The sequence below is a fragment of the Corvus kubaryi genome, unplaced genomic scaffold (assembly GCF_017639235.1).
Source record: "Corvus kubaryi isolate FWS band 111438036 unplaced genomic scaffold, C.kubaryi_AGA036_p1.0 71, whole genome shotgun sequence".
In the NCBI taxonomy this organism is placed as follows: domain Eukaryota; kingdom Metazoa; phylum Chordata; class Aves; order Passeriformes; family Corvidae; genus Corvus; species Corvus kubaryi.
In genome coordinates, this window is record NW_024582059.1 from 14,294,253 (window position 1) to 14,313,638 (window position 19,386).

Sequence of the window (19,386 nt, forward strand, 5' to 3'; positions counted from 1 at the left end):
CCCCAGGATCACAAACACCTTTTGGCATCCCAGAGCTGCAAAGCACTGAGGACCAGGAGTCCCTGTTGTCTGCAAGAACAGTGACCTGTCTGCCTTCCCTAGAGGGAGATGCAAAAGCCCTGTGCCATCTGAACACAGAAAGATTAGAGCCACAGAGGACTATGAGTTATAATTTTTACTGGTGGGTGGGGAGTCAGCAGCACCAGGTTGTTGGGTCAGCTGAAGCCAAGAGCATTTCAGTCACAGTCTACATTTACAAGGGACTGCATTTGCAAGGGAGTTAGGTAGTGCATAACTTTCCCTGGCTAGGTTGGTATGCATTTCCAGCAAGACAGAATAGGACAGGGTGCTCCGCAATTTCTCTTAGGGAAGCATCAGAATATGGCACACCCTACTCCACCCCTCCCTTTCCTAATTTCCTTCTGATATGCCTCATTTTCATGTAAATGGTGCTGCACTTCACACTGTAGTAGCAACATGGGGAAAAAAAAAATGTCCAGAAATGGTAGATTAGGCTCAGAATCATCCCTCCTTTGAGAGGCAATGACTGCATAATAGTGTTACACTCTAGTTAGGCTTAAAAGCAAAGCTCGAGTTAGAGAGCAGGTAATTTCAGTGACCAGACACGAGGCTTAAATGACTGCGAATTTCATGCAAAAATACAGATGTGCTTATTTAAATACTAACAAGATGTTGTCTTGGCCTATCTGCAGAATAGCAAAGGGATAGATGAACTCTCAAACAGCAGCTCTGACTTTTGAACTACTCTTCTGCAAATGAATGAGGGGGACAGTGAGTGGGACAGACCTGCCTGATATGGGCAGTGCTGAAGGATAACTTAATGTCAGGCAGAAGGAATTGTTTCTCCCCTCATCACCAGGAGAGCAATTTCTGTCTTCCCCATCCTCTAAATGAGGACTTCCCTGGCTTTGTGGCAAGAGTCCTCTGCAGCTCTCTGGGCACTGATGAAGACCAAGGAGCACCTATCACTCCAAATCCTGACCCTTGTTTTGCTAAGGAGTATGAAGGAAGTCAGCTAAGTTGATCAGAGAGCAAAACAAAAGGGAATTAAAATTTTGTGTTGAAACTTGCAGTTGCTTATGCTTTACGCCTTGTGACGCTAATAGACTAGAGCAGAGTCTCTCTATCTTTGTCAAAGTGTGGATCCAATTTTGGCTTATCTGCTCACATGTGATCCTGAGTCAGCAGCAGGTAAGTCCCCCCAGGCCAGGAGCACCGGCTGCAGTCCCAGGCTGCAAATATTTCCTTCCCACTGCAGCACCCTGGAAGTGAGCAGCAAGCAGAGATTGAGGACAGCGGGGAGCTCACAAGCTAGGGTAAGCACTTACAGGTTGTGACTTTACCAGGATCTCGCGGCCCTGCGTTGCCAGCTCAGAGAAGATGGAGTTGACTCAGACTGCTGTTGACACTTCCATTCCATTCCTTTTGGACTTTCCCAGTTACAGGCAGCAGCATCATGTGGACGGCAGTGATGGCTGAAATAAATCAGACTAGACTTCACTAGGTGTAACATACCTTGGGGCAACAAACAAGAGAAAGAAGCCTTCACTGTGACCCTAGCTGGACTTGTGTCCTCTGGCCAGCCTTGCCAGAATGGATGATTTACACCAGAGATAAGTAGAAGGAAAGGAGCCCATTAGGAGAAGATGAAAGCTACATCATTATTTAGCTGAGTGTGCCACTTGCACACGCAGTCGTCTGGGAGATGGCAGCAGAAAGTTGCATGATGGCAAACTTTAAAACTCTATTTCAGGTGAAACTGCCACCACAGCAGCAGTGGTTTATGCTAGAACATTAAACTTCACAGAGAGAGAGAGAGAAGCTGCACCACAAGCTGCATTCAAAGGCAGCTGCAAGAAGCTGTCACCTCTTTATTGTTAGTTACCAGCTCTGATCTTACCTAGATGACCTTAACATTCACCAACGTATCAAAAATAATATAGATCTGACCGGGCAAGTTTGATCCCGTGACTGCCAAAGCTGGATTCTCCCTCCACACCTCCTACTGCTAACAACCTCTGGGATATAAAGAGCATTTTCAATGGCTCAAAGAAGCCTTTTCAATACAGAAGAAAAGAAAAAGGATTTCTCAAGCTGAAAGCAGAAATCTTACAATATGCTGAAATGTCTTTCATTTATATGTAATTTTTAACTATGGCCTTTAGCCATCTAATAGACCCTGTACAGACGAGGTAAGCGTTACCCTTTCCAGACAGATACCTTGCCATCTCTCAAGCTCTCTGTGCAGTCTCCAGATCTTGCCTCTTTTAAGGCCTTGAACCTGCTGTGTAGTGGAAATGAAACCAAGCCCATCTCCATAAGTACAGGGCAGCCCCTTGTACAAGATGAGGCAGAAAATGTGCTGGCAGCAGCCACTTGAGAGACCCATGGCACGCACCTTATCAGTTAGAGAAGAAAATGATATATTCTGCTGGGCTAATTAGGCGATTAAGAGAAGGTAATGCAGTCATGTTTCCCTGCTTGTTTAAAGGAGTGGAAGATGGGGAAAGAATTTAATGTCGGTTTCCACTACAAGAGATAAAAAGCGACAGGGACATAATAAATATAACACCTTCTGCCTGAGTTGCCTGGGATACAGCATCTAGGAATGAGAGACAGAGTGGGTGAAGTACAAACCAGTCCCAATTCTCACAGCAATCATCACCACCAGAATGCATTCATGTTGTGCCGTTTTCATCTTGTTATAATCTTTGTCACAAGAATGAGGTTATTGGACAAGAAGGGCTTTTCCATATCTGCTTTAGCAGTATTGCTGCCATTTCCTTGATCTTTTCAATATTCTGTAATTGATCGGTTTGCTATCTCAATTGTCCCTTGTTTACAGCCTCTGCACCTTGTAGCTGGCCAGACAATTCAAGTAGATAAAGGACCACTGAAAAATCCCTGCCTTCTAGCACTCTGTTCTGCCAGAGTAATCAAAGATCAGGGGTCACATATTTCAGCTGGTGTAAAGAGGTGTAGCTGCAATTATGCCAGTTGCGTTTATTCTCTGCTACAGGACTTGAGCAATCAAGGTCCATCCTGTAGTCTTTTGAGTAGCCCTACAGAAATGCCAAAATAAACCTAAAGTTTCCATTAAAAGATGCAGAGTTACAAAGCCTCGTTATTTGTGTGTGGCACTTTTGGTGAAGTAAGAAATTCTAAGTAGATTCTACCTAAAAAATTACAAGTAATGAAGAGGAAAATCTTTAGGATTTAAATTCTTTACAACAGTTCCTGAATTCAGCTTTGCCTATACTGGAAGAAGAGCTCTGAACCTCTTCCTGGCCGAGATCAGCCCTTTGCAAAGGCACAGAATCCTAAGCTATTTGTTAAAGCCTGCTACACCTTAATGCTGTCTTTCCATCTACTGCACCCGGCCTTAAAGTACTCCTTTGGTCTGCAACTCCATTTTCCTTCTGTAAAAGGGAAATAATGGTATATTTTCCATCTCATTTACTTACATGAAGAAGTTTTTAAGAGAGAGGCTCCAAATTCTAGCATGCCTAACATAACAGGCAGGTAATTTCAGACTTACCCATCACAGCCTGAAACCACTACTCACTACTAGTGGCAGGAGTTGTCAAAATAGGTCGGTTAGCCAGAAGCATGGGTCAGAATTCCCTGCCAGGACAAAAACCATCTCTTTCCATGTTAAGTAGCATATAATGTATAGAAAACCTAGTCTCTGCCCCGTTACGGAAATAACAACCCTTTTGCCTGCTGACACGTGAGCTTCTTTCAGAAGCCAACACTGACAGAACCCCTCTGGCAGCACGAATTGCATCCCCCCTGCTATGTGTGGAGCACCACAGGGATATCAGTGTCCTGTGGAAGCAGCTCTGCCGAAACACATTTGCACAGGGAGCGTTCTTGGATGTTGCATCCTCACCAAAATTGTCACCACAAGCCCCCTGCACCTCTTGGGCGGTGAGAATGTCATCTGTGCTCAGAGAGCAAGGGATCCAGAAGCTGCCCTCGAGCTCAAATCTGCCAGCTGACGTTGCAATTATCAGGCAGCTTGCAAAGACTGTATGGAAATTTATAGCAAAATAAGCAACTGGGGAGAGCAGAGCACTCCCCGAGTGGGTGAGACATTGCATTGATTGCATCCGAGAGGGACCCAGAACAGCGAAGGTCAGCACAGGGCTGTTCTATAGATGCTGCTGATTTTGTCACTCTGCAGAAAAGTGTTTTCTGTTTTCAGTCCTACAGCAAAGTACTAAAAGGGTTACACTGTGTAGACATGCAACATACTTTCCATCACATAGGATAAAGCATAAATGCTCAAAAAATTACAATGTCTTTGAACCTTCCAGATCAATCTGATTGAACTACATACATCATTTAAAGTTTACAATACACCTCCTGACATCAAAGCAGAGGAAAAAAAAAGCACAGTCTGTTTTTTAAATCAGGCTGATCAGAAGTACTGCTATGATATCTCCTCTATGCAGTTTCAATAATTCAGTGATTTTCTTTTAAATTGCAGTATTTTGTATATTTAAATCTCGTTTTATTTGGCTGCCTTTGAATTTGTTTCCTGGGAGCTCCTGTGTTAGAATCCTGCTACTATTTTTTGTTGTTGGTTTGGCATTTTAGGTTTTTAAAGTTCATAAGAAACCTGACCTGGGAATAATTTGCTTTTATATTAGTAAAATCAATTGATTGAATGAAATTCAAAACCCAAAGATTTACCCCAAAAAATCACTTTGTACTGATCTAAGTTATTATGGACCTCTCTCCCTCTGGAGTTAACTTTGAGATCATTTTCTTCATGCCTAAACAGCTCATATCCATTGAATAGAGGCGTATCATTTCGTTTCAGTGCACAGACTTGTGAGAAAAAAGCTGCTTTGCTTTCTCTATCTACATTGGCTTAGTGAGAGGGGAAGCTCTTGATTTAGAGGAACATATTTAGCTCTTCTAGATCAGTTTATCTGCCTCGATATCAGCTGGGTTATGCTGCTTTTCATAGAATCATGGAATGGTTGGGTTGGAAGGGACCTTAAAGATCATCTGGTTCCAGCCCTCTGCCATAAGCAGGGACACCTTTCACTAGACCAGGTTGCTGAGAGCTCCATCCAACCTGGCCTTGGACATCTCCAGGGATAGGGCATCTGCAGCTTCCCTGGGCAACCTGTTCCAGTGTCACACCATTCTCACAGTAAATAATTTCTTTCCACTATCCAATGTAAACCTACTGTCTTTTAGTTTGAATCTATTCCCCCTGGTCCTGCTACTGCATGCTCTTGTAAAAAGCCCCTCCCTGTCTTTCCTGTAGGCTACCTTCATCAGTTAAAATTCAGTCCCTTGGTTTTCCTTTAATTTCCTAACAATTTCAGTAATGTGCAAATTATGCTAGAATACTAAAGTAGCACAGCTTCTTTTCTAACCCTGTGCAGCGAGCAGAGGTCACTAGGTAAGCTTTTTCTTCTCTGCTCTCTGAATTTTAATTGTGGTTATTTCACAGCCTGGGTCTAATTTCCAACACTAATTTATAATGAAATCTCTGTATTTTGCTTAGCTCCTGGCTTTATATTTCTTGCTTGCTGGGTTGCACTGGATATTGTTAGCTGACTCCCTGCTGGGAAACTGCACATAATTGCAAAAAAAATTTTGCAGTGCCCTTCCCCAAGGGGTTTTCAGGTAGAGCTAGCTAGACCCAGATTTCTACCCCAAAACTCAACGCCATTTCATCTTTTTGCCTCATCTCTGTTTAACACAGAGCATAAGGCAAACGCACAGACCTTAAAGAACACCTAAAACTTGCAATAATCAAGGACCTCATTATGAAAAGAGAGTTGGCCAAGCTTGGCATCATAGCATCTTGCTGGAATAGTCACTAAAAGAAACAGGATGTATGATGGCGACATTTAGAAGGACCATAAGCCATTAGCTAAAGTTAACAGTCAAGCAAATTGGCTGCATGAGGCACCCAGACACTTCCGCGCAAACTCCCACCAACAGTTCCCTGTGTTTTGGTTCATTTGCTAACACAGAGGCTGCAGCCAGCCCCCTTCCCCAGCTCAGCTCTCTGTGGGTGCTAGGAGCAGACAAAATGCAGGCAGCAGGGTCCTTTCTGCAAGCTGGGAACTATTTGCTGCAAGAAACAATGTCACAAGCTGGCTCCAAATCAAGGACATTTTAAATATCAAGCCCTGCAAGCTCCACTTAAATGCAGCAAGTGCAAGCCCAGCCACCACCAAAAATGTTTACAACAGCAGCCACATAGGAGCAGCAGTGTCACTGCCTAACCAGGGATGAGACATCCCCTTCACCAGCCTCTGCAGTGTGACAGGGCTGCAAGGCAGGCGGGAACACTCAGCAGAGCATGCAGCCATCTCACATGTCACTTGTTCCATCTCTATCATTCCTTCCTAGTGTTAAGTTAAATGGATCATTGCTGTAGCTGAAGCCTAGCAATCCTTGCTTCTGCTAGCCAGTCGGAATATTCCCACACGCAAGGTCTGAGCAGCCTGGCTGCAAGACCCTGCCTTTCACTCCAGCCCAGCACCACCATTGTGCTGTGTTTGATTTATGGTTAATATTCCTGTCAGCACCACAGGCCTTTGACACTCCAACCACATTACTCAATTCCACCTACCGCTGCCAATAACAGGCGCTGAAGTTTCAGTTCCCAGCAGTTTGATATGTGAAGCTGAAGAATAGTTAGATTATCACCAGTTATGCAGACAGCACATTTGACAGACTTGCAATGATGTTTTCAGCTGTCAGTTACTGCAGCTACAGTGTGGAAACCGCAAAAGGGGCATACACCGAATACGCACTACAAAGACATCTGCTTTGGAAGAGGCAGGCTTCTGGATAAATACGTTTTATAACATAATTGTGGCAACTCAAAATCATCATCTTTATGTCTTGGCAGAGAAGTGGTTTTCCACATGCAAATTAATTATGGTAAGCTTGTCTCAAATCAACACTAAAGACATGGTGGGCATGAACATTTTCAGCACTGATTCTGTGCTGTAGCAAACTCTCACATGACAAATGTCTGTAGTACTACAGCTCACCTCTGCAGGCAACAGTTGTAACTGAACTGCAATATTTGGTCGATTAAAAGAAATAAATCTTTTTCCATTTAAAAGATTTGCCAATATAAAGGGAAATCAAGGTTATAGAAGTCAACATTTGAACTTATATGGACATATTTGCAGTTTATCAAGACAGGCAATCCACATCACTATCTCTTAAAAATTGTGGTTTAAGTTGATTATTGTTGGGGCAGGGGGAGAGGAGGAGCTAATGCTGCACACGGATTTACTCTGATTATTTTAATGAAAAGGTAATACAGAAGCATTAAAGGACACACATTATCCAGATTAATAAATTCTTTGAAAATAGCATCACTATTTCTTTGAGTCCTAACTTTAGATGGCACAATCCACAGTTTGTTTGCAGATACTATAAAATAAATAACATTTATTTTTTATTGTTAGTCACTGTCTTTGCATAACACATGTTGGTAGGTTTCTATTTCACCGAGCTGTCAAATGCACCCAACTACTACTTTCATGTAATTTTTTCCACTGGTCTAATAAAACTCGGAACAAAGGTGCAAACAACAGTAGTTCAGGGGAGTTAAAAGGATACAGCAAGCTTCCTTTGGGTGCTCTGCCTCCATAAAATTCTTTTCCAACTATTTAAAATACTGGAGTGTATTTTATTTGAATACCTACCAGGCTGAGTACAGGACGCTGTACTTAACTGCTGATCTCATTGAAGACACGAGCCCAGATATTTGTCTTTGGTCCTGAAGAAGCTTGGATCCCTTCAGCACAGACAGTAGAAGAGCCAGAGAGCTGCAATATCTGATAACTATGTTTTCCCCTCTGCTACTAATCCTGCAACACAGAAGAGTTATCCTGAGTTAAGCAAGACCAAACATTAACACAAGCGTCCAGAGGGGCTGTGAGATTTTATTTCTTGGAAAAACTCAAACTCAACTGGACAAGACTCAAGAAACCTGCATTATATGACATACTTTGTGCAAAGGGTCAGACCAGAGACCTCCAGAGACCACTTTCAAATTACATTATGCCCAAATTTTAGGAAGGTTTTGAACTCAAGAGGGCTCTCCGCTACCACTTCCATAAATGCTGGAGAATCAACAGTATCACAAATCATCCCCATCCCACAGTGAACAGTCCAAGACAGGTAGATAAACAGCCTGTGCATTACTCTTCCTGAGACATGTTTTCCCATGTGAGGAAGTGCTCTGATTTGCTTCAGATACTCGGGAACAGAACCTTAGAGAAAAGGCCCACAACCAGCATTATCTCACTTGTGCTTTGGGCTCACCACCGTGTGGATTTCAGATCAGGACACTCCATAAATGTGAAGGTGAGTTTCCCATTCCTAGTTTCATCCAAAACTAATAAAGAACAGGTGTCTTTAATTTGGGAATGATTGCCTGCATTTCTTAGCTGCTGCAATGACGATTTTGCAAGCAAGAAAAAAAGAGACAAGCTGCTGTTTCAGGCAGCATTTTGGCTGTTTTTCAAAGATCTTTCTTTATGTGGTCATCAGAAAAAAGCCTACTAGTTTTATCACATAAGAGAAAAGGAGCTTGGGGCACAGGGTCTGAGTAATATAAACCAATGTTTGGGATTCTAGGTTTTGTATTAATGGCTCTGCCATCCACAGCATTTTGGCCAGCGGGCCCTGGGCTTGTGGTGCTACTTATGTGACTTCATTAACAGCACACACAGTTGGAGATTTGCACAGTGGGGACTTATCTCTTGAAAGAAATAAAAATAAAGAAACAAACAGGAGCAGTTGAGAATGTTCCTATTGATACTGAAAGCAACAGGAAGAGCAAACATGCTAATAGCACAGGCAGACAGGTGTGCAGCACAAAGAATAAAAATAGTTCAACCCTCTGTTGAGCAACTTGTATTCAAGATTTATTGATTCTATCTTTCACCAAATGAGAAATAAGTGAAGCAAATCAAAGCATAAGCTAAACGGAGCAGAGCAACATGAAACCTGTGCGGGATGAGCAGCTCTGTGCCCACTGCCTGAGGCAATCTGCTGCTGAAGGATAACGTGCCAATGCTAATCAGATGATCGGTTCCCCTTCCCATTAGGCATTCTGCTAACTCAACAGATAAGCATTCACTCTCCTGTGATTCCTTTAGGAATGCCAGCTCAACTTGGGAGGCAGCCCTGCTTCCCCTCTGAGCTACCCTTCAATAATCTTGTTACTCCTCTGTCTCAAGTGCAGTCCTGGGGATGCTGACAGCACCACCACTCCCCACCCCATGGTACTGAGCACCAGCCAGCCTGCAGCAGTGCACTGCCAGCCCTCCAAATGCTGCCAAATATCTTGCCCTTTTGAGAAAAAGTATGTGGTTCTACAGAGCACGGGCTGCCAAAAGAGTGTGTGCTGATCCCTGAATGGGTATAAGACTAAGTTACAGCAGAGATAGTAGAGTATGCAGTGGTCAGAATGGAGCTACAATTACTTCTTTGACAAGCTGAGAACCTTTCCTGTGCTCAGAGCCCAAAAAGCTTTCAGGCAGCTTTGCTGATCACATGCATTTTTTTTTCATACAGCACTAAGGCATTAAAAAACCCCAAACAAACAACACCAAAAAGACAAAACAACACCACAACAGACGGTGGAAGCACAATTCTAGACTGTATCAGTTTCAAGGCCTTGAATTTCCCAGCTCATCTTATTCAAAAGTAAATACAGCACAGCTTTCTGGCAAGGAAAAGAGAGAAATGCTCTCTTTGGGCCATCTCATGGGACTGCAGAGCAGGAAGACACACAACAGATTTTACCCATATTTGATGTTGCCTGCTGAATGGCTGGGCTGGCTTAAAGGATCTGATCCGAAGCTCTTGAAAGTCAGTGGTTTCCCTTAGGCTTTGAATATGCCCCAGTAACTGATATGTAAAATAATGGTCCTGTGAGGGGAATGATGTACAGAGTAAAAAATCCTTCTGCATACTAAATGGCATTGATTCATTCTGGTATGTGCTCGATCATCTACTAACAAAAAAATATAAATGTGTGCTTGTGTTTATATTCTCTGTTGAAGAAGAAATATTCCAGAATGAGTAATGTTATTCAACTGCCGAGTCAGGCATGCCACTCACCATGTCAGATACATCACATACAAGCTCTGACACATTGCCTCCTAAATGAGACAGATTAGCTCTTCCTCTGAACACATCAGCCTTTAACTGGCTATATTAGCAACTGGGTCAGGCAGGCAGCATGCTCAAAGTTACCACCTACAGATTCACTGAGATAATTTAGTAAGCTGCATCTTCACAGAGTGCCTTTCCCACCACAATCTATAATAAGGTAAGCTTGATATAATGTGCCTACCTGGAATCAAACTCATTGCTGTGCAGCAGCCTTTAATGGAAAATATATCACTTTTGAAAATTTGGCTTTCTGGGGACACACTAAGTGTATGACTGGGTGAAGTCACTGTCAGAAAAATGTTACGGTCTGCAGTAGTTACACAGAAATAGTATTTTTAATTTTTTCTGCAAAGTTGATTATTACTGCTCAAACACAGGAGACACCTGCCAAACTGCTCAAGTAACTGGAACCAGGGATTCAGCACCGTAAGAACAGAAGTGCTCTCTCTAGCATAAGAGACCCAGCATCAGCTTTTTGTATGAGAGACATTTCTGGAAATTTAACAAGCAAGCAAACAAAAAAATTCCCCCCAGGCCAAGCAGAGCTCACATGCTTGGTCACTGCTGATGCCTGTACTACAGGGTAAGGTACTTATTTATCCATGTGTTTAAATACCTATTTTCTTAGAGCTCAGCCTCAGACTTCAGATGGCACTTTAGTTCTTTAGGGAGCACAAAATTACCCACTGCATGAGATGACTTGGGGTTGATTTATTGCTGATATTAGCTTTTTGTGAGTGAGATAAGGGGGATTATAGGATATTATTCCCTGCTTACCTTTACACCCATTTCCAACAGAGCCACCACAAATACACCTTGGGAAGTAGGCAGAATGGAGAGACTAGGGATGAATAGGCTGCCCAGCACTTGCATTTCTTAATCTGCATGATCACGGACGTTCATCTCTTTTTTCATGCCCATCTAGTACAAACCAGGTAATAAAACATGCTTTCTTTGCTTCCCAAGCCACTAGCTGAAATTAACAGTTACTGCTATGCAAACTGGGAACAAGGGACCTTGTGCTTTCCTATACATTACTCTTATCCAGTTCAAACCACCCAAGAATCTGAACTCTTCATGGAAGCACCTGCCAGGTCATGCCCATCTGCTCCATGCAGCACAATAGCCTTCTCACAGCATCAGGAACTGATCATACCTACCCAAACAGTCCCACATGCTGTTGCTGCTGTTTTTTGAGGAACAGGAGAGACTTATCATCCCCTCGAGTAGAGGGAACAAAGTTGTAACACCTGGGAGTTAAGTCACAGTCCCCAGCACATCTACGACATTGTTTTGCCCTTGCAGCATGAAGCATAACTGTATGTGATGTGCATTAACACAATACGGATCATACTGGAAACCATCAAGGGTTTCAGCTGAAAGAGATGCTGAAAGAGAAGCTATATGTTCATTTTCAGGAAAATAATCAAATATATTCCTTTCAAGGAGACTACAGTCCTTGCTAAAACTTTTAGGGCCGGCACCAGGGACAGAAATATTCAAGACTAAGGCTGCACTGATGCTGATGGACCCATTTCACTGTCAGCTCTGGTGTTTAGAGGGGACCTCCTCCAATCACCTTATCTCATGTCAGCAAAGCTCTCGTAGGTCACACACACCACCTGTGCTAGGTGCCACTGTCAGCATCTCATCAATTAATGATCAACCAAGATAAGTAAATCAAGTGCAAATAAAAAGGTGCAAAATGGCCAGATCTTGAAACTATCTATGCCTATTGTTCCCACAGAAAAGCATGGGAGCAGGCAGAGGTCAAGCCCTTCAGTGTCTCTGTTTATACAACTGCTTAATAGAAGCTGAGCTCCATGGAAAATCTAATTCATGGTCTATGGTTTAATTTTGTCCATTTATTTCCTTTCAGCAAGTAATATCTCTTTTGTTATTTTAATTTAGTCTTTGGGGTTTAGCCTTTTACATTAATTTTAATATTCACTCTATAGAAACAAACTGATATGTCAACTGTTAAGCACATGGAGTTCCAGCTAGAGAGGTTTATAGCTGGGGTTTCTCTGAAACAGAGAACCCTAAATAGAGGCACAGGAAAAACCACACAGGTGAAGTGAGAGAATGCAAGAGATGATGACAGTATGATTTTGTGATGAGGCCAAACATTACTAACACAAATAGCACTTGCAACTGCAGCAAAAAAAGCAACTGCACTCGGCTTTTCTTTTCTTTGGTTTTGTGATGTTTGGTTTCTTCCTCTTAATAGCAGCACAGTTAAAAGCCTTCCAAAATTTTATTTTAACACCTCTTCCTTCCCAGAATAGAAGTGCAGTGCAGAAAACACCAAAGTTTCTCCAGCAGTTTTACTCTGAAATGTGAGAGTCTCTTCCCAGTGACGTGACTGCACAATCTGGAATTATGGAGGCTGGCATCTATTAACCCATTTGTTAGCCAACACCTACAAGACCACCAAGTAAAGTTCTCCAACAGGCTATTATGGGATCTTACTTTCAGCAGCTTATAAATTTGCCAGTGTTTTATCATTTCAACTGAATTTTGTTCCGTGAGGTATTTTCCTCACAACAGGCACTACTAAAAAAGCCAGTAGGAGGAGGGAAAACTGTTTTAGTTTGCTTGCACTGAAACGTTGAGAAGGAGACCCATGGGTTTTTGTCTCTTTTTTTGGAACCTCTGCTGTCTAACACACAGAAGTTTTTCTGAGATGGGGACTGTGCCTCCTTCCTGTGAGTTCTCTAGAATGCATTAACAGGCAATTCATATAGCAAAATTTCCTATAGATAATAGCAGGCAAAGGAAAGAGAATTTTTATTAATATAACTTATAACTAAGTCTCCTCTAAACCTCTGTCTTCCTTGTGAGATCTGGGTGAAACTGGTCAACAGACTCAGAAGTTACTGGAGGGCAGTTAAAGCAGATATAAAAGGGCCAGGCAGGCTGTGATCTCAGTACCTTTACATTCTTCAGCAAAAACTCCAGGCTTCTAAAGTCTCTGTTTTCTTTACTTAATTGTAGCTCTTCATGAGGTGGAAGGCTTTACACTTCATGCAAAAATGGTCTGTGCAACAGCGATGGGGCATGCCCTCAGTCAAAAAATCCACAAGAATTTCAGCAAGCTGCCAAAAGTCAAGAGTTGAAATAAGGTAATAGAATTTATGAAGAAACCTAGGCAGAGTCTAAGTTGTTCTGATGAGATGGAACAGCAGAGAGAGACAGGGCTGGCTGAGAAGAGGCCACTGGCATCTAAAAACGCAGGATCGTATATGAAGTCAAACCTTGTATGAGACAAATATTTGAGAAAGGAAAGGACTACTTTAAATGTCATGCCTGGTGTTGTAGTTCTTCATACCAGCTAAGAACTTGTTCCATGGCTTTTGTTTCAGGGCAGCACACACCCAGTACTAATGACGGGGTTTAATTTTGTAAACCTGATGACACAGTGGAGCACAAGATGGTACCAAAAACTCTGCCTGCAGACCTTCATAAAACCCAGTTTCAAGAATGAGTGCACTTCTTCAATCCAATTCCCATCTGCTACATTGCAAAAGGTTCAATTTTTTAGTAGAGCATAAGCCCCAGATATTTGCACTGAGATCTGTTGTGTCATAGAATAAAATTGCCAGCCATGCAAAAACATGACAGCAGGTTGTATTTCAGACTGGAGTCTAAAGATATAATTCAGAGCACAAAGTCTTCCCTTACTGTAATGGGTTATTTCTTGTTACAGTAGATCTGTTAGTGTTTCTCACTCTGTTCAGCATAGTAAACAACATCTATAGCTGTTCCCTTGGCAGTCTCTGGAGAGAAATGGTTTCGATAGTTGTGTTTAAAATGGGCAATAATGGATTTTATGGTGAGCTGGTAATTGGAAAAAAAGGCTTTGGGAACAACTTCTACTCAAAGTTCAGCACAGTGAAGTACGATAATCAGTCCTCTGAAAAAACCCAAACATTATCAGGACCAGATGTGCTGAGTATGACCGACCTCTGAATCACCAATAAAAGCAACATCCAAGGACCACCACTGCAGTGTCCAGCTGGCAAACAGCTTCCTCATCTCCTTTTCCTGGTCACAAGCCCCATTTCTCTTGCCTGCAGAATCATTCAGAACAATCTCCCTTTTTTTATCCATTTTTGTTATAAAAGTTGGAGAAGGAATCTCCAGAAATGAAGACAGTGCAAAAGGGGGTGGCCCAGGTGCAATCACCTCTTTCAGCAACACTGTTTTTTAAGTCAAGCTACTTACTTATCATGGGTCAAATTTCATGGCCCTACGGGTGGAAAACTCCATAATCTTCCTACTGCAGATTTTGGCTACAATTTCTTTACGCTTTCTCAGGTGCATAAGACTTTATTTCCTTCTCCTCTGGAAAATGCAAGTGATGCTTACCATTCTCCATCTTCCTAAAGAGTTGGTGCATAGCCTATTGCCAAAAAGAGAAAACTGCTTCAATCCCAAATACAAAATTTCTGGCATTCCCACACAGCCCAAGAAGCAGTGCTTATAAACATTTTGCTTGGGTTTTTCACACCATATATATTAGGAATGAACTGCAGGTCAAATAGTCTGGCAATTCACTTGTTAGCTTAGCAGCTTGAGGCTCTGCCTCGGGGCCTTTCACACCAGCAGCTATTAACTACAAAGAAATGTCACCTGTGCTGGTCATTATTGTTAATTATGGAATTCCTCTATTCACACATCCCTGTACTAAAAGCTTTTCCTATCAGACTCCTTCCCCTACCACTCAGGACCAGGGTGCTGTGATTATCACACCCTTAGAAGCACAAAGCAGTGCACAGTGGAGTCTCAGGAAAAGCCAGACTGTCACAATTTTATCTGCACGGGCTCCAGTAACACCGACCAGACAAAGGGCTAAAGCCCTGCTCATTGCTGTCTTGCACGCTCTTATTTTACACAGTTATCTAGGATTCAGGCTGCCCACAGTCTTGAGGTATATGGAGTCAGAACTCTTCAACCAAGCCCATCTGGGGCAAATGAGACCTTGGTATCTAGTTAAGAAAACACAGGCTGGATAGCATTTATGAATTCATGCAAGACTTTTCTTCAAACAGCAAGGACAACTCAAAAAGACAGGAAAAGGGACAGTAAATCTACAGTGTTCAGAGCAAGCTACCTACCTCTGATGGACAACAGTTTTGTGTTCCATATGATCTGTGAGCTGCCTGATGTGCTGTGCTTGTGCTGCTTTACAACAAAAGAAGACAAGGGCTGAAGTGAAAAATGAGATGAAGTGCACATTCCACAAGGAAATGAAAGCTGGAAACAACCACAGTATAGCACAGAGCCTTGGTGCTTACAACTACAACTACCACAGTAACTGATATTTGTTTAAATTTTGCAGGTTTCCATTAAACCAGTAAGGCCCAAAAGACCATCACCTTCCCTTACCCAAAAACAATTTTGATTCACAGCTTTCAGCTCACCCAGATGGAAAATTTTAAAGCTCTTCTCACTCCTGAGCCATTTCTCCACAATACTTCTGCAGGAGAGGAACCAAAGTGGCTGCTACTCAGCAACATCTGCATATGCCATAAGGCAAAAAACATCCTCCCACTTCCAGCAGGAATTGCTGCAAGATGCAACTATCCTTGCAGATAGTTATCCCTAATTGCCCCTGGAGGATGCACTCACTACCCCTTAGGTATCAGTCAGCAATTGAAATCCAGAGCCCTTATTTCATCAAAACTTGATTTGTCCTGGAATCTGTAGTTTCCTTAGGAAAAACATTCAGGAAACATCTCTGTTCATAAATCCAGTCTAAAAGGTCCCTGGGAGCTAATATGATTGCACACTGTAGCAAATAATTTCTAATAATTTATGTCTATTATGACATATGGATATAACAGCCAAGGACTTATCCTGAAAACTATCTGAAACGTGAGTTCAGCATGCCTTTCATTTCATGAAAGTTTTATGTGCTCTATTACTGTGGGGTTGGACTCAACAGGCTAAATAAAGCTTCCTCTTGCTTGTCCAAACTGAAATGTAAAATAACACAGGCAAAATAAGCATTTCTTTTCTACACAGCAGCACATACAAAATTTTTTCACTGAAAAAAAGAGCTACAGCAGTCAAGCCTCTGGGTCATTCGTCTCTCTGTGAAAAGAGTAGTTAAAAGTATATATTAATGTTCCCTGCCAGTTTGTCTTCTCTTAGCCTCTTTCTTCCAGGGCTTTCATTATGTTCCCCCTTCTATGTAGTTTTAAAAGGTTTCCTTGTTTGACAATTTTGCTGAAGGCAATTATGTTACTTGCTTTCTCCTGAGCTCAATATACAACAGCAGAAGTGGTACACTGTACATATGGTTAAGATCTGTTTTAAAAACACTTGCAGATTGCTATCAAATCTTGCTGTGTGGCTTGTCATTCGCGTTTAGCAGATTCTGTGAAGAAGCTCTAATGCTCTGCTATGGGATAGTCCCTTGTTTGAAACTGAAGAGATGAAGTTTCTATTGTTCAGCAGCAGAGATGGTTCTGTATTAAATTGAAACAAGAAAAACGTATTTAGGAACCAGCAAGGAAAATACACATCTTGGGATGACAGCACAGCTTCACGTGCTTCATTAAATGTTCACGAGTCAAGTCTATTCTGCTTTCTGATGAGAAAACTGTTCTTATTTTCAGTTTGTAATTACAAAAAAGGCACTTTGGAGGTCATAAGGGGCTTCATGTCCAGGGCACTCTGCTCTGTGCATAACAGTTTGATATTCACCTGCCATTACCAGAATGCAGTACAAATCCTGCTGCAGGACTCTGCTGCTTTGGCTAAACCCAACCACTTTACCTGCATTGGACTTATCAAAGCCAACATACAAGTAATTACACAAGCAAAAGAGTTTTTGATATTTCTGGGTGCTTTCATTTAACACATCTCTCTAGCATGTGTATCCCCTGGTGTACAGTCACACAGCTGAGCTCAAATTTCAGTCTTTCTCTTTAGAGGGGTACTGATAAAGTTTGAATCCTCTATTTTACCTCATATTTCAGAAAGCATGGAGAAATTCAGCACTGTCAAGATTCCTCCTCTCCAAAATTAGATTGAAACCAGGAAATAAGTTAAAATATTACCAAGATGGAGTTATAATATGGGATGGATTCACAAGACAGAAGTGCTGTGATTTCAAAATGAGTCACTTTCTCCCTTTGCTTCTGTCCTGTTACCATCCCAAATAACAGTTCAAGGAGGGAGTCTCTTTCTCAGGCACCATCTCAAAATATCCATTCTACTGGGGAAAAAAACCACTGTGCCTACATCTTATTTGCACCCTTTTGGGAAAATGTAGTGCAGTCAAGACCTTGGCATCACCCCGGTCCGTAACAATCCCACAGGTGGGAATGTGATACAGGCAGCCCCACCTGACTTGACCCCAACAAAAAACCTGGGTAAATTCAAGTGAATTGAAGGAAATATAAGAACCTAAATTGTCTGAATTCGGAGAGTTTGAAATGATAATTTTAAGGTCACATTATCTTAGTTTTTGTGTCAATTTTTGCTTCTTTTAAACATTTTCTTTGTCGAACTGGCTTTCCCTATCAAGGGAATTTAAAATTATATGCAAGCCATTTAGGTACACAATGGACATTACTACAGCACAAAGGACATTGGGAAAGCTGAAATTGGATGAACTTTGCAAGAAAAAGCCAGCTTGGGGAAAGTTATTCCTATGTATCACTGCCAAGTTTAAGTAATATAGTAATGACATGGGAGAGGACACATAAAGCACCATCTGGATAATTAAAATATACACAAAGGTGGTATGCAGACAAGTATCATCTGAATGTTAACAATGTAAAATGGTAAAAAAAATTAACCCTTCATGGGCACATTGATGTCAGAGACAGGTGTTACAGGAGAGTAGGGAAGTCAGCTTCCCTAAGACTCACACCAGGTGCAGGTCACACCAACATTTAGCTGCAGTTCTGTAGCACATTTAATGCTTATATAACTTAAAGCACAGGCTTTGTGCTTGTAAATCCTTAAATTCACATATAATACGCTTAAGTGCTTTTCTTCACGTCAAACAAGTCTGCTGATCTCTCTCCCACCACTTGTAAATCACACTGCATTTTCCTCCTCTCCTTACATCACTGTAGATGTAGTCTCAGCGGAAGTTGGCCTTGCAAGTCAAATGGTGCAACATGGCTCTAACGTTAAAAAATCAGAACCTGAATTATTACAGTTGATAAAATTTTTTTTTGTCAAGATCCTAATAACTCAGCTCTCCGTCCCAGACTGATCAGAAGGTGGCAGTATTTCAAAACATTACTGTTTGGTTTTACCAGAGGGGCATTTATTTTTTAATTGACTACTTGTTAATAATGAATTTTATTATTCCTAACATTTAAAGGTCAAGAGCTGTAACTTTTAGTGGTTGAGGTGCAGTGGAAGCAGTAACATGCATTAGGCTGCAATTTTGAAGAGAATCTGGTGAATCTATCAGTATGGGGAGACAGAGGGCGGCATTTGCTTTCTGTTTTTATTTGCTGTAAAATATTTGTTATATGCTTTTATAGAAATGACCACTTCTATGAAAGATGAGATAAGAATTTCCAAGGTGTCCAAAGCTTGCTCTTGTGTCCCAAAGCAGTCCCTAAATTCAACAAGGTTCCTGGGAAATATTTTGCCTGATTTGTACCCTGCATTTTCTACAGATTTATGTGAACTATCCCCTTGCACACTTCAAACTGCCATCCTTTGCTTTAACAACAATCACACACACTGTGAACTGCTCTTCCTGAAACTAAAAATGTCCTACTCTTGTGTTTGAGCTGCCACTGCTTTGTCTTCTACCCCTGTACAACAGAAGGCGGATTTTAGCAGCCACCACCCTTTAGCACCTCTCACTTTACATGCACAGGAACATTCACAGTGAAAGACGTGCACTGAACAGCTTCATAGCAAATCCAACTGTGGCTTGAAGTTCCAAATAATAGCTCTGGATCACTCAACTAGTGAATTCAGGGAAGGCACTGCAAACAAGGTGTGAGTCTACAGTCTGGCTTTCCCACGTGCACGGCTCCACAGTGAAGCTGTCTGATCGAATTAAAAAGAAGGTGAGAGAGAACAGAAAGTCTGCCTTCATTTGGCAAGTAAATCAGCAAAGGTTCTTACAGAAATGGAAAGGATGACAGAAGAATCTTTGCCTGCAACATTCTTCTTCCATTATTTACTTCTGCTCAC

At 41.8% G+C, this 19,386-nt stretch overlaps 1 long non-coding RNA gene across 1 annotated transcript in view; it reads right to left on the minus strand.

Annotated features, from left to right (window-relative positions):
* Positions 1 to 19,386, minus strand: part of LOC121675013 — a 226,850-nt gene that overhangs the window by 33,584 nt on the left and 173,880 nt on the right. The window contains exons 5-6 of the long non-coding RNA XR_006019921.1: positions 7,722 to 7,886; positions 1,365 to 1,496 (exon numbers count right to left, since the gene is read on the minus strand). This is a non-coding gene — a long non-coding RNA (uncharacterized LOC121675013). The remainder of the gene's footprint in view (positions 1 to 1,364; positions 1,497 to 7,721; positions 7,887 to 19,386) is intronic.